This window comes from Pinus tabuliformis, chromosome 9 (assembly GCF_031772625.1).
Source record: "Pinus tabuliformis cultivar Carrire ecotype Pingquan chromosome 9, CPIR1, whole genome shotgun sequence".
NCBI lineage: Eukaryota > Viridiplantae > Streptophyta > Pinopsida > Pinales > Pinaceae > Pinus > Pinus tabuliformis.
In genome coordinates this window covers 750,690,818-750,696,461 of record NC_142307.1, presented here as the reverse complement: position 1 = coordinate 750,696,461, position 5,644 = coordinate 750,690,818, and the positions used below count along the sequence as shown (strand labels likewise).

At 38.6% G+C, this 5,644-nt stretch overlaps 1 pseudogene; it reads left to right on the top strand.

Annotated features, from left to right (window-relative positions):
* The first annotated feature begins 1,072 nt into the window (after nucleotides 1-1,072).
* Nucleotides 1,073-3,014, top strand: LOC149150872 (cytochrome P450 86B1 pseudogene; annotated as a pseudogene).
* Nucleotides 3,015-5,644: the final 2,630 nt, after the last annotated feature.

Genomic DNA, 5,644 nt, shown 5'->3' with positions numbered 1-5,644 from the left:
AATCCGAAAATGCATGATTATGAGCAAGTTCAAAACAAAAAGTTTGGTTCCTTATGAGATAATGTTGAGTGAAACAGGAGCAACTCGCATCGAAGAAATTACTATGTTGTGCCTTATAAGATATCTAAAAAGAATTGAGCAAATGAGAGGAGGTAGATGGCCTCAAGTTATCTTTAATGAAGGCATGAGTGAAAGAAAGAAAACATGAATGAGACAAAATAGCAAATGGATACAAAAATGGAATATCTACCTCAATGCCCATCCCAAAACTAGCAAAGAGTTAAAGAATTTTGTTATGGAGAAGTTCCATAAGCCTATATGGAGAAAAGAGTTAGGTAGAATAAGTACTATGTTGAGGAATTCAACCCCACTTGTGATCTCCAACAAAAATAGTACATTGGAGCTAGCATTCCGTGGAGAGCAAAGATTCTTATTACCCAGTTAAGAACTAACTCCCTCAACTTTGATGTGAAATAGGGTAGTGGAAAAGACCTAAACAAGCTTGGGAAAAATGGGTGTGTATTTTTTGCACTTTTGGGTTGATGCTTTGAGAGACATTAGATATAATTATGAAAATATGTTAGCATAAGTGCCTTTATATTAACTATTATCTTTCGAATAAAAAAACTCTTAGAAAGTTGGACAGATTCATCATCAATTTAAATAGAAAAATGACTAAATTACCAAACATGGAAAACAAAGGGTAATCCTATAGACTTTTTTAATCTAGTAAACATTAAAATATCTTTCATAAGTTACCCATTTTAAAAACCAAGCTGTTTTAAAGGGAAATTGAATTTATCAGCTTTCCATCCATCCACGCAGAACGCTTATTAATAAATTCACATGCAGACCAATTACTCCGAGAGTAGATCGAATGGTTTCCATATATTCTATAATAAATTGTTTATCCCTAGTAAACCTAAAGATGAACCAGAGAGCAGGCAAAAATTGAATGAACATGCTCAGTAAATGGGGGCCGGTGAGAACCTGGAAAGATTTAATGAAGTTAGTTGAGGAGATGATATATTTATCTCTGCATGTAGTTGTCATGGGGAGTCCAAATGGAGTTTAATAATGGATGTGGCGGCCGAGGAAGAGAGTTCAAATCTCCCGCTTTCTCAGGCTCGTGAATTTATAAGGAGTCACGCTTAATTGTTCTGCGCCGTATCGTATCCCGCTGCTTATCTTATTCCTCGCCTGCCACATCCAAAATATGGGCAGTTTCAGTCTGAGCCGGATCCTCACAGATCACATGAAAGCCGTAGACATAGTAATAGCCGTGGTGGGATACATTGTATGCCATTATTTCCTGCAGAGGAACCTGAAAGTGAAAGGTCCTCGAATGTGGCCTCTTCTGGGCATGCTGCCATCGCTTTTAATCAACACGAACCGCGTCTATGATTGGGTGACTGAGAACCTGATCCGCTGCGGGGGAACCTTCACGTTCAGTGGCCCCTGCATGAGCAGCCTTTTCTGCGTCGTGACGGCCGACCCGGGCAACCTTGCTCACATGCTCAGGCTCCGCTTCTGCAATTTCCCCAAGGGGGACTATTTCCGGAGCATCGCCCATGATTTTCTCGGCGACGGAATCTTCAACGCGGACGCCGAGACGTGGAGGCAGCAGCGCCGGACGGCCAACGTGCAGTTCAATTCTTCGGACTTCAAGGCCTTCATGGCCAGGACGGTGGAGGAGCTCGTGAGGGAGCGGCTCGTGCCTGTGCTCCGCGAGGCCTGCGAGTCGGGCGGGGCGATCGATTTGCAGGACGTGTTGTTGCGGTTCACGTTTGATAATGTCTGCCTGGTGGCCCTCGGGACGGACCCCGGGTGCCTCAGCGTGGGCGGGTTGAAGAAAGTCGGGTTCGCCCAGGCATTCGAGGACGCCACGGCGGCCACGATGTTCAGGTTCCTGACCCCGACGTGCGTGTGGAGGCTCATGAAGTTGCTCGACCTCGGGCCCGAGCGGGAGCTCCGGGTGTCGCTTTCGGCAGTCAACGAGTTTGCCGAGAAGGCCATCGTGGCTCGGAAGAGCCGGGACAGTCCGGCGAACACAGCCGCCGACCTGTTGTCGGCTTTCATGGAAGTGAAAGACGAGGCCGGTCGCGCGGTTTACTCTGACAAATTGCTGCGTGACCTGTCGGTCAATTTCATTCTCGCCGGTCGCGACACGTCATCTGTGGCCCTGTCGTGGTTCTTCTGGCTCGTCCTGCGCCACCCTGACGTCGAGAATCGAATTCTTGCCGAAATCCGGTCCATCTTGAACAACCGAGCCGACGATTCCGCCAATTTCAGTCTTTCAGAGTTGAAGCAGATGCATTATCTCCAAGCCGCGTTGTCGGAATCCCTGAGACTTTACCCCTCCGTGCCGGTCGACCACAAAGAAGTGGAAACCGACGATCGGTTTCCCGACGGAACATTTCTGAAAAAGGGCACCAAGGTCCTGTATTCCATATATTCAATGGGCAGAATGGAGAGCATATGGGGAAACGATTGCCTGGAATTCAGGCCTGAGAGATGGATCGATGATAAGGGTATTTTTGTGAGTGAATCTGCCTTCAAGTATCCGGTCTTCAATGGCGGCCCTAGGCTGTGCGTGGGTAAGGATTTTGCTTACGTTCAGATGAAATGGATTGCTGCAACTGTTATTTGGGGATTCCGGCTCAAATTGGTTCCCGGCCAAGTGGTTGAGCCGAAGTTGGCTCTCACACTGTACATGAAAAACGGGTTGCTTGTCACGTTGCAACCGAGGCATGAAATTCATTGCTGAATAATTTAAATTAAGAGCCCGAGCCCAATATTCGTGTTCACTGCAACGGTACGCTCAGGGGCAATCAATTTATAATATTAGTTTTGTTTGGGTTCTCTCAGCTTTCAGTCTCGGCATTTACTGCGAGGGAATCCGCATGATTTGCTGTTCAAATTTTATATGTCATGTGCTTGCCAGCTCTCCCCGCGCTGCAGGGTGCATTGCATTGGGCTATTCTGATGCACAAGGCTTGTGATGTTTGTTTTTAAATTTGTGACAAGAATTAATAAATTAGTTGTGGTTCCTGTTTAGCTCAAGTTGGTCGTGGTGTGGTATTTAAACATGAGTGGATTGAAATAGGATAATTAATTAAAAATATTCAGTATTTTTTTTAATAGAGTTGTTTTTAGTACGATTTTTTGGATTTTTGGTGTTGGAATTTGATTGAAAATTTTGAGATGAAATCTTGATGCGTGTTATATGGATTCACCACCCTTTGGTGTTGGAATCTGATTAAAAATTTTGAGGTGAAATCTTGATGCGTGTTATATGGATTCACCACCCTTAAAAATCCTTACGGCACTTCGATTAGGAGTTACCCATCAAGCTTGTGATTTCAATAAATTCCCGCTGAATTTTAGAGAAATTAGACTCTTCCAAAAAGTCTTACTTAGACCGGAAAAACCAAAGCTTCCAAAAAGTCTCACTAAAGACAACTTCTTTTTATTGTTATAATACCTTTTTTATTAGATATTGTAAATGGGAGAGAAATTGTATATCCAACACATATATTTACATAACAAAGTTTGAAGTTTTATTTTTGTTGAGAGGATGTGTAAATATGTCCATGTATTCAACCAATAATATGTGGAAATTAAGTGTCTATAGGGAGCATCACAATGATTGGGTTATATTTAATTGACAAAATAAGTTAAATGACTTGTAAATTTAGGTAAGGGTTTATAAGAATTCAAATGTTAGGATTGAAATTTAAAATTGTAGTTAACTTTTTTTTTTTTTAATTAAAATAAATAATCATAAACTTTTATTAAAAATGCAAGTATTTTAATAATTTTAGATGGAAGGAGGTTTGTTGACTTTTTTTTTTGTTTTAATTGAGCGGCAAGATTGATTTTCAAGGGAATATGCTCAACATATACTTCTTCTTAATGTTTATCAACACTTGTACTGTATTATAGAGTTTGTTAGGTTACATGGACTTTTAATAAATTTAAAAAATTATATTTGTGCCACGGGACTCCCCACCTACCAATTTCCTAGGGATTTGAGATTATTTTAATTCTAATAAGTTCCTCCATGTTGATATTATTCCAAATCTAATAAGTTCCTCATTATTATTTATAACATTCATTTATATATAAGCAAATTTTATTTAACAAAATGGTCCATCGCTTTTAATAACCATCCCACAATTTCCTAGGGATTTGAGATTATTCCAATTCTAATAAGTTCCTTCATGTTGAGATTATTCCAATTCTAACAAGTTCATCATTATTATTTATAACATTCATTTATATATAAGCAAATTTTGTTTGCAAAATGGTCCATTATTTTTAATAAATTTTAGAATTAGATTCTTGCCAAGTGGCTCCCCACCCACCAATTTCCTAGGGATTTAATATTATTCCAATTCTAATAAGGAACTGTTGAGATTTGAGATTATTCGAATTCTAATAAGTTCCTCAATATTATTTAATATTAATTCTTTGGGGGTTTAATATTATTCTCTTAGGTTTATGATACCGTTTATGATACCTTTGGGTTCAATCATGGTCAAACATGGTCAACCATGGTCTTGTGACAAAGACTATCTCTTGGTCCAATGTCACATTGTCACAACCATGGTCCAACATCACATTGTGACAAAGATTGTGTCAATATGGAGATAAACCATGGTCAACAACGACCAGTGATTGTCTAACATCGCATTGTGACAAACGCTGTCTCAACATGAAAATGAATCATGGTCAACCATATTCCAACGTCGCATTGTGAGAAATATTTATCTTAGGGGTTATAATATTATTTTAGGGTTTATATATCTTGGGTTTATAATATTAATCCATTGGGTTTAATATTATTTCGTTTTTTTTATATTATCAATCCATTGGGTTTTTAACCCCTTAGGCTTTTAGTATTAATCCCTTGGGCTTATAATATTAGTCCCTTTAAGGTTTATATACTTTGCATTTATAATATTAATCCCTTGGGTTTATTATTCCATTCGGTTTATAATATCAATCCCTTGGGTTTATTTGATTCATATTCTTAGGGTATAATATTATTCATAGGGTTTATAATATTAATCCTAGGGTTTAATATAAATCCCTTGGGTTTATAATCATGGTCATCCATGGTCAATGATGGTCCAATGTCACAATGTGCCAAAGATTGTCTCAATATGAAAATCAACCATGATCAACCATGGTCAACCATGGTCCAATGTCAGATTGTGACAAACATCGTCTCAGTATGAAAATCAATGATGGTAAATCATGGTCAACCATGTTTATTTTAGGGTTTATTTGTCTCAATATGAAAATCAATCATGGTCAACCATATTCCAACGTCACATTGTGACAAATATTTATGTTAGGGTTTATAATATTTATCTTAGGGTTTATATTCCTTGGGTTTATAATATTTATCCCTTGGGTTTAATATTATTCCCTTGGGTTTATAATATTTATCTTAGGGTTTATATACCTTGTGTTTATAATATTAATCCTTTGGGTTTAATATTATTCCCTTGTGTTTATATTATCAATTTGTTGGGTTTTTAATCCCTTGGGGTTTTAGTATTAATTCTTTGGGTTTATAATATCAATCCCTTGTGTTTATTTGGTTCATATTCATAGAGTATAATATTATTCATAG